Source organism: Danio rerio, chromosome 22 (genome assembly GCF_049306965.1).
Source record: "Danio rerio strain Tuebingen ecotype United States chromosome 22, GRCz12tu, whole genome shotgun sequence".
Taxonomy (NCBI): domain Eukaryota; kingdom Metazoa; phylum Chordata; class Actinopteri; order Cypriniformes; family Danionidae; genus Danio; species Danio rerio.
In genome coordinates this window covers 12,908,729-12,924,744 of record NC_133197.1, presented here as the reverse complement: position 1 = coordinate 12,924,744, position 16,016 = coordinate 12,908,729, and the positions used below count along the sequence as shown (strand labels likewise).

The 16,016-nt window shown below is 38.6% G+C and overlaps 1 long non-coding RNA gene across 3 annotated transcripts in view; it reads left to right on the top strand.

Annotated features, from left to right (window-relative positions):
- Positions 1–16,016, top strand: part of LOC141380185 (uncharacterized) — a 70,486-nt gene that overhangs the window by 40,554 nt on the left and 13,916 nt on the right. For 2 of the 3 annotated variants that reach the window (XR_012397804.1, XR_012397805.1), the window contains one exon: positions 10,221–10,442. The exons of the other annotated variant lie outside the window; for it this stretch is intronic. This is a non-coding gene — a long non-coding RNA (uncharacterized lncRNA). The remainder of the gene's footprint in view (positions 1–10,220; positions 10,443–16,016) is intronic. 3 annotated transcript variants of the gene reach the window in all.

The window sequence follows — 16,016 nt, the reverse complement described above, 5'->3', positions numbered from 1 at the left end:
TTTGCTAATGGTGTATGTCTTAAGATGGTGGGAGGAAAACCCACGCGAACATGGGGAGAACATGCAAACTCTGCACAGAAATGCTGACCAGCCCGGAGAGGGCCGAACCAGCAGCGTTCTTGCTGAGAGGCAACAGTTCTGACCACTGGGCCGCTGTGCTGCCCTATCAGAGAAGGGGAGGAGTAGGGGTGGAAGAGGGATTCTTCAAGACAAAGATGACTGGAGTAGTAAGCTCTGATAATTTATGGTGTGTCAGTATTTGTGTCAGTATTTGTCTGATTGGTACGGCGCTGCGAAAAGGGCCGGGATTAAACAAGATTATTAGACATTTAAAAAAGCGAGCGATTGCTCCATGTTTGAACTTTTTTTCCAGAGAGGTCATGTTTTGATTGGTCTCACACAGTCAAGTGACGCGATTTCGCAGGCCAGAGTTCACCAAGCTTCACTGCACCGCAGTGAACTCCGAAACTTAACGCATGACCCTGAGTTTCCGGTCTGACGCATTCGTGTGAGTATGAATGGAAGTCTATGGGGAGAAAAGTCAAGTGTGACCGCAGCTTCAGTCTCCATAAATAACCGAAGTTCCATACTATAGTCATCTTCATTTTGAGGAATCCCCCTATATATATCGTTCACCAAGCTTGAACTTTGCACCACAGCAACCTGCGAAACTCAATGCATGACCCTGCATTTCCGGTCTGACGCATTTGCTTGCGTATGAATGGAAGTCTATGGGAGGAAAAGCCCAGTGTGACCGCAGCTTTACCTGCAGGTTTTAAACAAGCCAGAAGGTCACAATTAGTTTAATCAGGTGTGTTTAATTAGGGTTAAAGTTTAACTGTGCAAAGCTGTGTTTGACACCTGTAGTGTAGTTGATCTCCACAGTAGGTTCTATTTGAGTATTCATGGGCAGTTTGTTTCTGTGGAAGTCCATGAACTTTGTTAATCCAATGTGGTCATGGAACATGTTTTTGCCAGTGTGCACAGGTGTTCCAGCTATATGGGTCTCAAATGTTGCCAGGAACAAATTACCTGAAGCCCTGCAACTATGGATCGAGACTGATCGCTCTTACACATGAATGTTTTTAAACCTTTTCCAATGCACCATTAAGCCTTGGCAAAGCGGCTCAAAGGTAATTGCCACTCATTACATGTAAAATCCCAAACACACTTTGGGTTGATTGAAATTCAAGTGGCTGAATTTGAAAGTCATCTTTTATTGCAAATGGCTTTACTGCAATAGAGATCCACTTGTGCATTTCAAATGAAAGATTCAAAATGAAACATTTGTCCAAATCAGACACTGTTAGGTAAACTCATATAACAGCCAATTCATGACTTGCTTATTGTATTTTTTGTTGTTGTTTGAAACCAACAATGTCTGCTGAAAGTACGGTATTACATAAATCATTTGAATTTATTAATTTACATAAGTGGACTGAGTAATTCTTACCCGATAAATGTAATTACAGTCCAGTTTTCAGGAAAGGGCCTAAAAGACTCAAGTTGGAGTGAAATTCCCATGGCGTCCTGCTTTGTTTCTTCCTTTTTACTGCTACAGTGGCTGAGCATTGATCTGTGTCCAGAACAACATGCTGTTTTAACCTCCCTACATGAAAGAATTGAAGCTCGCAGCTTGCTGTGGCGTCCATATTTATGAACCTGGCAATAATAGAAGAAATCTTAGTGTCTGGTAGATTTTTTTTTACAGTACATTGGTTATGTTTCTGTAATGACCAGACATAGCAAATAGGTAACAGATTTACTAGAACAGAAAGTCCAGAATGAATAGAACTATGACCTGAGAGTAGGGCTTGGACACACCAAGCCGGCACCAAACAACTAGCGCAGTTGATAACCAATTGTGTTGACACCTAACATCGACTCGCGTCTGGCCTAGTCCAAAAATGTGAAGTTTATTCATAAACTAATTTCGAGAGGATCACGTGCTTATGATTTATCACGGCCGGTCCCGTATTTGCTAATCACTATCTTCCAATCACATGAGCCCTAAGCTACTATAAATAACCACAGTTTTAGCTAATTTTATCTTCGTTTGAAAGAAACCTCCTTTATTCTCCTCCTTTACCTCTGATTGGGCGGCACGGTGGCCCAGTGGTTAGCACTGCGAGCCCGACAGCAAGAACACTGCCGGCCCAGGTCCCTTAGGGCCGGTGGGTGTTTCTGTGAGGAGTTTGTATGTTCTCCCCGTTTCCACGTGGGATTTCCCCGGGTTCTCCGGTTTCCTCTCACAATCCAAAGACATTCAACATGCATAACAATCAAGCATTTGTCTAACCCCTCTGTTCCCTTAGCTACCGCAGTCGGGGAGTTCTGAGATCCACCGAGCTCAGTCTCCCCTCTCGCTCTGCCAACGGGAGGAAGCCCCGGGCTCAAGGATCCCTTGAGCTCGGGGCTCTCTCGCGGGACAGCATGCCAAACAAGCTTTTATAAATCATCAGCTAAGTGTGAACTCTTGAACTTTGCGTGAACACACTGTTCTACACCTGGGTGAGAGGACGTGTCTTTTCACACCCAGCTGTAACCTGTTTTCTCATTCCACTAATGGAAAACAGAAAATAATATGTGCACAGACTGTGCATAAACAAAGCATTTAGTTCCATCATCACAGTTCTTATCATTCACCATAGAGGGATGCACTCGTGCAAATGTCTGATAATCTAATAATCATATCATTTGTAAATATTTAGGAAATGTAGCCAAATTACATCTGGCTTCTTTGTGTTCCTTCTTGACTTGACTTGAATCTTGGGTTTTTGGGTCTTCAATTTTTGTTCTCGCATTCTGATTTATTGCTAAATAACTCAAGTCATGTTGTTTTCTATAGTGCTTTTACATTGTAGAATGTGTCAAAGCCGCTTTAGAAGTTCTAGTAAAGTCCAGTTTTCAGTTCAGTGTGGTTTTAAACTTCACTGCTTAAAGTTCAAACACCAAAGAGCAAATCCATCAATGCGCAGCTCCACAAGTCTCAATCCAAGCATGTCAGTTGAAGTATTTTTCCTTGCCACTGACTAAGTAAAGGGAAAAAAAAAAAACCTTGAGAGAAACCAGGCTCTGTTGGGCAGAACCATTTTTCCTCTGGCCAACCAAGGCTGAAGAATGATGGATGTCCATCATGGAGAACTGCAAGTGTGAGTAGGTCACTGGTGGGTGTTCAGGCTGGGGCAAAGAATCAATGCGTGGACCCATCTGTCACTGGCGTCTTTTTGGAATCAGTCTAATGCTCTCCACTTCTCCATGACCACCACAGAATCAGCTCAGGATACGGCCTGGTCTAGGATTATGGATACCTTGGAATAATTTTTTTTACAGGTCTTGTATCGCATCAATGGTGCTGCATAATCTCTGCGGGCATTGGAATGAGTATCCCCAGGTAGAAATAGAATAACCTATCAAATCACACTCTTCAGCTGACGCAGATTCAGCATGTTAAATCAGGCCAACTTGATCCGATGGAGGTTATATTTGTTGTTTTAATGACAAAATAGTGACAATATATAAAAATATTTGTTTCTTTTTATTAATACAAACAGGTTAGAGAAAGAAATTATCCAAGATATGAGGTACAGAGAGCTTGAAGAAAGCCTTCAGTGGGTTATGGTTTGGGTTGCAATTGTGCCACTGATGGTGGCCATATTGTCTGATTTTAATAGGATTGATTGTGAATTCTGAAATGAACGAATGAGTTTATTCAAATGTATTAAGATGTTACTTTAGGAGTGCACTTCATTAGTATTGGTATTTTTCGATATAGTAATGTTCCAACAAAAAATCATCTGATGAAACACAGACAGTCATGAAATGGCCTCCACAGAGTCCAGACCAGGATGTTATACAGTAGAGGCAGTATGGGATCGCCTAGACAGAAAAGGAAAGATATGATGGCCTCAATCTAAAAAAAGAACTCTGAAAAGTGCTGAATATGAGGCCTGATATTACAGGAAACTTCAGCACACTCTCCCCAAAGTGGTTCAAGCTGTGCTTGGTGGAGAGACAAATTAACCAGCCTTTTGCAGGGATGTGATTATTCCGTATAAATGTGAATTTCCGTATTTTCCAAGCTCAATGGGGTGACCCCTGTAAATTGCGTAAATCCGAAGCTATTTTTTTGAGAAGGGTGGGGGTGGGGTGTCTCAGTGAGGTTCATCGTCATTAAAGCAGAACACCTGATTGATGGTTTGCGCCTTCATTGTTCATCATTGTGCACAAGAACGAGCATTTACTGCTTCATTCAGGACGTCATTCAAGTATAATCATATTGTGCAGTCATAATGTGCACATGTGACGAATCCGCTGATAGTAACAATTATGAAATCGCTTTGAATGCATTATGTACATTATAAATAAAGCCACACTTTTGTTATTATCCTCTGCAAGTCATCTGTCCTGATGTCTTCATTTATTCAGTGCAGCCTAGCTCCTAAAATTTAATACCTGAATTTGTCATGAAATTAGATGCTAATACAAATATATTTAAAAAATGCTTTAAAATTAATTAAACCTATTAAAAGCAGAGACTACGCCAAAGGAAAGGGAAAGTTTTTAGCAATGCATGATATATTTTTCAGAGTGGAATGTTAAAGGATGTTACTGTAGGTTGATCAATTCAACGGGACTTAATGTTTTTACAGTTCGAATTGTTGACGGATTAGTTCATTTATTACGTGGAATAAAGAGTCACTAAATTACAGGAAAAAATTATATTCTTTGGACACAAGAAAACTAACAGAGTTAGTGGCACCATCTTTGGGGCGGTGTAGATCTGTCTGACATTTAGGTACAATTAAAATTCTATTAAACATTATTTAGATGACTATTAAACCGCTAAAGGTTTAAACTGATAAAACAAAACAAAAATTACTTAAATTGTGTGGCCAGTATCAAATATTTATATAAATTATTATAATTTTTTTTTAATTATTTGTCCTCGGCTGAACACATGTCTGCTTTTGCTTTAAGAAGTAATTTAGCTACTTTAAATGCATGTAATCCTCTAAATCAGGGGTGGCCAACCCTGTTCCTGGAGAGCCACCTTCCTGCAGATTTCAGTTGCAACCCATATCAAACACACCTGCCTGTAATCATCACGTGGTGTTCAGGTCCTAATTAATTGGTTCAGGTGAGTTTGATATGGGTAGCAGCTGAAATCTGCAGGAAGGTGGCTCTCCAGGAACAGGGTTGTCCACCCCTGCTCTAAATACATACAGAATACCTAATGGATTCAAAAATAAATATGGACAAACATGCAAAATATTGCAGCTTTTTTATGTAGATAGTAGCCAAAGACTTGTGCACAGTAAGGCACTAAAGGAATTTCACATCTATTGCTATTGATTAAATTAAATGAGCTATTTTAGGCACATGTTTTTGGCTACAGTATCTAAATTTAAATGTGATTTGCTGTGGTGGTTTTCGAGAAGATTAATCTGTATACATGTATGAGAGAAACAGTGTGTGATGATACAGTACGAATCCTGAGCCCTTCAGGCTGATTTGTGTGTGTGTGTGTGTGTGTGTGTGTGTGTGTGTGTGTGTGTGTGTGTGTGTGTGTGTGTGTGTGTGTGTGTGTGTATGTGTGTGCGTGAGTATTTCTGCATGTGTTTGTATAATATAATGATGCCTGAGTTCACCCTCGGGCTCAGAAATCTCCTGGGACTGACAGCGAGTGGCTGAAGTCAAAGTTCAGAGCTCGCCTTAGACGGCCAGAAAGCACAAATATACACACAGTCACAGAAGGGTTTTGATGTCTTATTTATGGTGCTGTCATTGTTTATTATTAAGTGTCTATATAAAGCTTGAGCAGGCTGAGAATTTGCAGATTTTGTGCTGAAGTATATTCATGCATTCTTAATGTAAATGACTACCGTTTATATTGCTTATGTAATGCTAATTAGAAATAACATTTTATTTATTATGCTTAAGTCTAAACTTTATATGCTTTTGAAATCTCTTTTACTTTTAAATGCCTTTTTTCTTTCTTTTTGGTGTCTTCCCTTCTCCTTTTTTGCTTTCTAAACTGCAAATAGGCTGTCACATGAACTCAAAGTAAAAACATGACTGTAACAGCAATATAATTGCCCTGCCTTATTGTCCCCTTTTCCAACATTTTTCCTGTCATACATCCTTGGGTCGTCAGAAGATTTTCTTTCATCTTTCTATCTTTTTCATAGCAATTCTACTGTATGTGTACTGTGCAGAGGATGCCAATTTTCTCCCTGAATAAAAATAACTGGAAGTCTTACTATAGTTGCCATAGTAATATTATATTACACATAACAAACACACATGCACATATATATATTTAGTGGTGCGAAAAAGTGTTTGCACCTTGCAGATTTGTTTATATTCATGTTTGTCACACTTTAAAATTTCAGATCATCAAACCAATTTTAATATTAGTCAAAGATGATTATTAGGAGAAAACAAAATACAAAACTACATAGCCCTGTGTGAAAAATAGCTGGCCCCTAAACCTAATAACTGGTTGGGTTCATGCTTGGCATCAACAACTGCAGTTAAACATTTTCAATAACCTGCAATGACTCTGTTACAGCACTGTAGAGGAATTTTGGCCCGCTCATTTTTGCAGAATTGTTGAATTTCAGCCACACTGTAGGGTTTTTAAGCATGAACCACCATTTTAAGGTCATGCCACAGCAACTCAATTAGATTCAGGTCAGGACATTGACTAGGCCACTTCAAAGTCTTGATTTTGCTTTTCTTCAGCCATTCCGAAGTGGACTTGCTTTGCTTTGGATCATTGTCCTTTTGAGGAACCCACATTTACTTCAGCTTGAGGTCACTAACAGATAGCTGGACATTTTCCTTCAGAATAGTTTAGTACAGATTTATTTTTTGTCTTGTTTGTCATATTTTATTGTTTCAGATCATAAAACCAATTTAAATATTAGGCAAATATAATTATTAAGGGAAAACTAAATACAAATCTGCAGAGCCCTGTGTGAAAAATAGCTTGTCCCTAAACCTAATAACTGTTTGGGCCACGCTTAGCATCAACAGCATGCAGTCAAGCGTTTTCAATAACTTGCAATGAGTCTGTTACAACTGTAGAGAAATTTTGGCAACTCATTTTTGCAGATTTGTTGAATTTCAACCATACTGGAGGATTTTCGGTCATGCCACAGCAACTCAATTGGATTTGGGTCAGGACTTTGACTAGGCCACTCCAAATCTTTATTTAGTTTTCTTCAGCCATTCAGAAATATAGACATGTCCTTCTGCAGAACCTAGGTTTACTTCAGCTTGAGGTCACTACAGATAGCCAGAGATTCTCCTTCAGGATATTTTGGTACACAGCAAAATTCACGGTTCCATTTATCACAGCATGTCTTCCAGGTCATGAAGCAGCAAAATAACCACAGACCATCACACTACCACCACATTTTATTGTTGGTATGATGTTCTTTTTTTAAAATGCAGAGCTACGTTTTTTTGGCACATATAATAGGACACGCACCTTTTAAAAAGTCAACAGTGTCTGCCAAAAATCTTGCAGATCATCCTGGAAAAACTGCTATGAACCTTTTTGGTCAGCAGTGGTTTTCTTAGAACTCTCATGCCATTCAAACCGCCCAGTCTCTTTCTTATGGTGAAGTCATGAACACTCATCCTAACTGAGGCAAGTGTGGCCTGCAGTTCTTTGGATGTTGTATTAAGGTCTTTTGTAAACTTTTAGATGAGTTGTCACTGTGCTCTTGGGATAATTTTGGTCGGCCGGCCACACCAGAGTAGGTTTTCCACTGTTCCATGTTTTGGTTATTTGTCGAAAATGTGTATTTATTCTGAACCATAGTGGTTCGCTGCAGTCCTAAGGCTTTAGAAATGGCTATATAATCTTTTCCAGACTGGTAGATGTCTATTTCCTTTTTCATTTGCTTGAATTTCTTTGGATCTCTTTTTTTTGGAAAATTAAAGGGGCAACTATATATTTTCTGTACAAATATAGAGAGAGAGAGAGTTCCCGAAGGACCTGGGAAACATTGGGTATCAAAGGATGCACATTTTCTGTATACTTCTGTATATGTATGTTGAAAAAAATGCCCCCTATGCGGTACATGGCCTAGATTTACTTTTTACAGATTTAAGATCAGATACTTCATCAGAAGTTAAGATAACATGAGTCCCATATTCCATGACTGAAGAAGAGTTTAATTTTGGCTTAACTGCATTTTAATGCATTTATTTTTGATAGCATATTTCTTAAATCAGTGGTTACTAAATCCACATGAACGCTTAATCTAATGAAATCATGTCACTGAATAAAAATGATGGTACACAAACAATTCCAGGAGCTCACAGAAAAATGTTAATTCATCTCCGAGTCTTGCCTTTATTTATTTCCGAAACTTAATTACATTCTTTCATTGTGGCCAGCCAGTGTATAGAATGTATGTATAGGAGTTCTCCATGGATTTGTGTTGGGACATCTTACATTCATTATTTATGCTAATTGTGTGTGCATGTTAAAAAGGTCCAATCCTTCCTATCTGAACATGCAGCTCAACTCCTTGTTCAAGCTCTTGTAAGAGGCTACATTATCATATGCATTTGTTTATATGACAAAACATGTCTTTTTGACTCAAGAAGGTCTATACTGACTCCAAAGGCAGATACTGATAAGATCAGGGCCTGTTGTGTGGACTTTGGGAGTTTTATGGTATGGTCACATGTTGATTGGTGAGTTTGAATGTCTTGAATGGCTTTAGTCACATGGTCAAGAAAGATACAAGGTAGGTGGTAAACTCGAGCTCTGTCTCTTATCCTGCCCTCTCTTTTCCTGGCCTGCTTCTCTCCTACTCTGCTCCTCTCCTTTTCTGGAGTCTATTTTCTACTGCAATCAGGCTTTTGGGCCTGCTCTCTTTGTCTCTCTCTCCCTCCCTCCGTGTCTCTCCTTCTACCTCTGGTAACTTTAATTTTACATTTAAGCTGGGTACAATTTATACCATATGTTTTATCATTTCATATTTTATCATTTTATACAGTATTTTGTTATAAATTTAGTTGTAACCATAGAGAATTATTCTCATTAAATCATTTCATTTTCAAGTATTTGTGAATTACTTTTGTTTTAATATCAACAATTAATTGTTCTATATAGCAATACAATACAATCACATAATATCAACGCTCTCCCACATTTATAGCTATTAATACTGCCCTTATTTCCGTTTTTGGTATAAGATTGCAGAAGAATGCTTTGACTAGAAATGTACAGTTTTTTACCATCATGCTGATCACTTTTTAGTCACTCGGCAGAACCACAGTTTGAACCGCTGAGGTTAAAACCATTCTTACACTCTTGTTCTCTCCAGACTGGACTCTTGCAACTCTCTACTAGCTGGGCTTCCAGCTAACTCTATCAAACCTCTTCAGATGTTTCAGAACGCAGCAGCAAGAGAGGTCTTTAATGCACCTGAAAGAGCACATGTCACTCCACTACTCATCCATTTGCACTGGCTGCCAGTCGCTGCTCGCATCAAATTCAAAGCTCTGATGTTTGCTTGCCAAGCGATTTCTGGCTGCGCTCCTTATCTGCTCCCACTTCTGCAGATTTATGTGCCCTCCAGAAACTTGCGTTCTGTGAATGAACATCGCCTCGTGGTTCCATCCCATGGAGGGAAGAAATCACTTTCCCGAACTCTCGCGTTCAATCTGCCCAGTTGGTGTAATGAACTTCCTAACTGCATCAGAACGGCAGTCACTCGCTGTCTTCAAGAAACAACTAAACTATTTAGTCTTCACTTTCCTTACTAATCTGCAATTCCCACTCTGGCTCCACCACTAACTACTACAAAAAAAAAGAAAAAAAATACTAATGTTTTGCTTCTCATACTTTCTTTACATACCTGAAACTTGCCTACAGCACTTATTCATTGTTGCTTTTATAGTTGTGTAAATTGCTTCCTTGTCTTCATTTGTAAGTCGCTTTAGATAAAAGCATCTGCTAAATGACTAAATGTAAATGACTAAATGTAAATGTAAAATTAACAGTGTTTATATTAATTGTGTATGTTCAAAAGGTCCCAACATAGATCCTTGGGGCACTCCCGAAATTATTGTTATTAAAATAGTGTCATAAGAGGGGATTTCTTTATTCTTACATCATAATTTTCAATAAAATCATTGTTTCTTTAAAATAATGCCATGAGTTAATAATTATGCATTTCCTTTTAACACAGTTATCATCTAGAGAGACAGGATACTGCAGAAACCTTCACCGCCGATTGTCTTCATCTCTGTGTGTGGTGGATCTTTCGTCTCTATATGTCGTTCTCCACCCCAGGAGGCTTTTCCTTCACCTCTCCGCTCCTCTGCAATTAAGGCTGACAGGACAGCTTGCTCTATTCCGCTGATGCCAGTACTTATCAAGACAGAGAGAGAGAGGGAGAGAGAGAGTTCAGGTATGTTCATCCATCAGTCAAGGCCCCTTTTCAACCGCCCACCCTGTCTCCATCCATGCCAATCTGTCTATTGTTTCAAGTTTCCCTCCTTACATTAATTTTTACAACCGCCACACAGGAGACTCAGTTTATATAAATAGAGTATATTGCTTAGCTGGAGGCTTTATTTAGAGTTACTGAAATAATGTAGAATGTATGTATGTATATATATAGACACACATATAAATAAGGCAACATAGTGGCTTAGTGGTTACATCGTCACCTCACAGCAAGGTCGCTGGTTTGAGTCCTAGCTGGGCCCATTGGCATTTCTCTGTGGCGTTTGCATGTTCTCCCCGTGCTTGCATGGGATTCCTTGGGGTGCTCCGGTTTTCCCCACAGTCCAAAGACATGCTGTGTAAGTAAATTAGATAAAGTAAATTGGCCTTAGTGTGTGCATGAATGTGGTGTATGTATGGGTGTTTTCTAGTACTGGGTTGCGGCTGAAAGGACATCCATTATGTGATTCTCAAACTTTTCAGCCCGTGACCCCCAAAATAACAATGCTAGTGACTCGCGGCCCCCAATATTTTCTGAGTTGGTTATAAATACAGAAACCTTGCATGCAATGGCACACACACACCAATAGACCCAAGTCTATTCTTCGTTGACTTTTCTTTTAATATATGCGAGTGCTGTAAATGTGCCAGAAAGTTTAACTTGGTGTTCTAAAATTAAGTTGCTGCATCTGATGTTATTGCTGTGTCTGTAATTACCCCAGGGATCGCAATTCAATAGAACTAATAACTATAAGCTACTATAATAACTATTTACAGTAGTAACTATAAATGACTATTTTTTCAATTATTTTGGTCCATATTGAAAACACCACATCCACCGCATACTAAAGGGGCTCTATTGCATTGAGATCTGGTGACTGTGGTGGTCATTTGAGTACAGTGAACTCATTGTCATGTTCAAGAAACCAGTCTGAGATGATTTGTGCTTTATAACATGGCACTTTATCCTGCTGGAAGTAGTCATTAGAAGATGGGTACACTGTGGTCATAAAGGGATGGACATTGTCAGCAACAATACTTGAAAGCAATAATTGAAAGCAACAATCCATGCTTTCATGTTGTTGATGCCAAATTCTGACCCTACCATCCTATTGTCCAAATGTTTTTTCAAAATTTTATTGTCCAATATTGGTGAGCCTGTGCATTAACAAGCAACAGGTGAACCTAATAAAGTGGCAGGTGTGTGTGTGTGTGTGTGTGTGTGTGTGTGTGTGTGTGTGTGTGTGTGTGTGTGTGTGTGTGTATGTGTGTGTGTGTGTGCGCGTGCGTGCGTGTATATATATATATATATATATATATATATATATATATATACACTACTGTTATTATATATATATATATATATATATATATATATATATATATATATATATATATATATATATATATAACAGTAGTGTATTTATTATGTAGTTGTTATTAAACTACTTTTATCTAAATGAAATATATGCTCAATTTAGAAATTTATTGTAATGCATTCGGTCATCATCCAATGGTTATGTTATTTTAATGCTAAAATTCACACACTTTTTGTGTATTATTTTTAACTTTTTTTTTTAAATCTTACTTGCCTGCCATACAGTATTTTTTTTTTTTACTGAGCTGTGCATTCTGGGATAGCCTTCTTGGTGAATGATGCATGTGATGCTTCCTTTGGCCCTGTCAAAAGAATCTACTTCCTGTTTGGCTCCCTATGGTATAAATACCTTCGGCTTGACGTTTTCAATATCGCCAAGGCAGTTTTCTTGTGTCATTCATTCTGTCTCCCACACCCAGCTGTCTTAATCAGTCTAGTCCTCTTTTTTTTCTCCCAGCATGCCACCTGTCCCTGCTGTGTCACTTGTTTTAGTGTCTCTTTCACTATTTAACAGTGATTCTGTAATGCATTTTCATGTTAAACCCTTTATCATTCAATGCCGAAAAAGCCATATTGACTGACGCAGGACAGACAGTTAGCAATAGTCCAGCATCAATTATTAATATTTCCTCTTGTAAACAGACATTTTATGAAATAGAAATGACTCTTTTTATAAAGTCCATTATCAATCCATTTGCACTTTCCCCAGTTACGTCTGCAAGTCTGAACTTTTCTATAAGAGACAACTGTAATAAGAAACTTCCTTGCTTTGAGATTTTAAACATTTATACAGCAGAGATGGAAATATCACTTTAAAAGCACAAGTATTGGCCAAATGGAGTGAGGAAAAGACAAATATTATTTGTTTTGAGTGCAAATGTACAGTATTGCGTTTACAGTATGATACTGCCCTCTAGTGGGAGTAGCTGTGTGTGCGTTTAATGCCGTTGTAGCTATTTAAAGTGAAGAATATTATAGTACAGGGCATTTTTACCTGATTAATACCAGGTAACACTCGTTTGCATTTTAAGACATGCAAATTAGCGCCACAATTTTGATCATTTGGAATAATATTGGAATAATAAGGATTAAAGAATTAGTATATGAATAATGTAGCTTGTATGCTAGCAAAGACCTATCCAGGAACAAAAAATGTGCAGTAAAGTCGTTTTTGTTTATGGTTTTATACATAGAATTACCTAAAACATGGATTAACAGTAGTTTTAAGTACATCGTAAATTGCATAGGACTCATATACTGTAGCTATTAGCTAGCTTAGCTACCAAAAAGCCAGATAAAATTAGCAAACACAAGCCAACTTAAGTTCTCAAGCATATTTAGGAAGCAAAGCCATTGTTTAATAGTGATTTGAAATAACAAAAGAAACAAATTGATAAATAAATGCTGTGATAGCACAACCACAGTTAAATTACACATCAAATCTATCCAGAGAACAAAAATATTCAAATTGTTTCATGCTTTGTTGCACTGTTACATTGTGCATTCAATTAACTTGACATAAATGAATAATATAAAGGAATAATGTTGAATAAATGTTTTTTTTAGCACATCGAATATGATAAAACCACTAGCAAACCATTTAACGTCGAGCATATTTGTCACAAACCCAGAAACAAAACGAATATGCAGATATGCTAGGAATGCTAGCATCCGAATGCAATCCCAATTAAAGACTAATCTAGCCAGAGAATTCAATCGTCCAAATAATTATAGTGTGTTGTATTGTTAGATTGTATATTCAATTACCTACAACTTGGATAAATGGCAGCAGCACATCCGTCTACACACACACACACACACACACACACACACACACACACAAGTTGATCTAATTTACCTACAATTAAATTTCATTTTACTCTGTGCAGTGGGAGGGTGACTTTATTTTTTTCTAACGTTTGTTCATTTCTTGCTTGGTTTGAGATGTTAATTGGCTAAATAAGTAAACCACGATTTAATTTCGGCAACAAAACATTGGATAGTTGACACATTGACATTATACTACCACCTTCATGTTCTTTCAAGCAAAGCAGTTCATCTAAAACACAGGAACTCAGTCTTTTGAAGTCATTTTAGTCACTTCAGAGGCATTTCAGCATTAGCCAAGAGCAACCATATAATCAAAGTGAATTATTCCCTGTGCTTAAAATCACACCATTGGGTTTGTATGTTTTAAACAAATATGTTTTTCACTTGATAACAGTGTGTAACCTAGAGCATATTTTAGGTCAGCGTAACTTTCATCACCATTTTTATTTTTATGTCATACAGGGTGCCAATTCATAGCCTAAGCTGACAATTTGTGGGATGAATGGCAGCTTAAAGCTGTGCAAACATCTGTTTTATGGCATGAAAAATGAGTAAATGTGGCGTGTAGAAAGAAAAGGAAGAACATACTGTACATAGAGAAAGATGTGACTTCATGTCAGCATCAATGTTTTGAGACAATTACCTGCAATGTATGAGATGACATGGATTTTCACATCTTTCTCGATGAACATATCTTTTGTTTCATCTTTAATCTCTAAACCCCAAATGGGACTATCCATTGATTTGAAAAAGGAGATACAGAATGGAAAGGATCCAATCAAGGGTGAATATAATCTATATGTGCAGATCCCGATGCAAAATAACCCATGTTTTACTGCCCTTCGATGATAATCATATCGTTGTCTCCACCTGCTGGTCAGTTGGCGTATTACATTTTCTCTTAAGCTTGGTGTTTCGTGCAAGCACATTTCTCCCAATGGATTGACAGATTTGGAAGACAGTAAGTGTTTATGCATTTCTCTGTGTGTGCCTGTGCGTGTGTGTGTGTGTGTGCACACTACTTTGCCCTCCTTATCTCCACTTGCGGGAAACCGCAAAAAATTCCCTGGCTTCTTCCAGGACTTTAACAGCTCCCTACAGAAGCACAGCCAAACTTCTCCCTGATTTCAATGAAGGACCACACACCCGGATCAGTCCCAGAATGCCGGAGAAGACTGATTGACAGGAAATGGAGGCAGATGGCTCACACAGCTAGCGATGCTAAGCGACATAACTCTTTGGAAAGCGCCGTCGTGAACCGGGGCTAGTAAATCTGCCACAACATTGGTTCCTCACCCATCTGTAAGAACTTTAACTGAAACCCATGAGCAAAACATAGAGACCATACTGCGTTATCCTGTTTATTACATCGCCCAAAGCTTAGCGTCTCCAGCGAATAGGTCTAAACTTTCAAATGGTTTGCCAATGATCAGTCTAATTTGTTGAATTTTCACCACATGGCCATTTTCTGTTGAGATTCGTTTACTGTGCTCAACAAAATACTAACCCGTACAATGTGGGCATCCCTTAGTACAAAAAGTAGGATTTTCTGATTTGTTTTTGTCTAAGAAAGGTCATTCAGTGAGCACAAGAACTCCTCCGCACAAACTTTGTTTGTAATTCAGAACAGATGCAGCGAGTTGAAGACAGTTGAATAGTGACCAATGCTGAGTTTATTAGCAGGGTGTGACCAGGAAAGAGAAGTATCCACACCAACATCCAGGATACCAGAATGTGCTGGTTTGCTCCGAGCAGTTTTCCATCACTTGCATTGAGTGGGAATTCCTACATGTGATTTCTCTTTTTCTTAAAAACAAGGCTGACAAACCCAAATTTGCTTAAAGATACAGCAGCTAAGCTAGTGAACTAATATACATGTAGCTACTCTACTGAATAAAATACAGCTTAAACCAGCCTAAGCTGGTCAAGCTGGTTTTAGCTGGTTTCCCAGACTGGTCAAAGCTGGTTTGTCAGGCTGGTTTAAGAGGGGTTTTGGCCACTTTCTAGCTGTTCTTAGCTTGTTAGGTTGGTTTTAGCTGGTCTTAGCTGGTTTTAGCTGGTCAAGCTGGTTTTAGCTGGTCAGGCTGGTTTTAGAGGGGTTTTGGCCACTTTTTACCTGGTCTTAGTTGGTCAGGTTGGTCTTAGCTGCTTTTCGCTGGTCAAGCTCGTCTTAGCTTTAGCTGGTCAAGCTAGTCTTAGCTGGTTTTAGCTGGCCAGGCTGGTTTTAGAGGGGTTTTGGTCACTGTTTAGCTGGTTTGGTTGGTCAGGTTGGTCTTAGCTGGTCAAGCTGATCTTAGCTAGTTTAAGCTGGTCAAGCTAGTCTTAGCT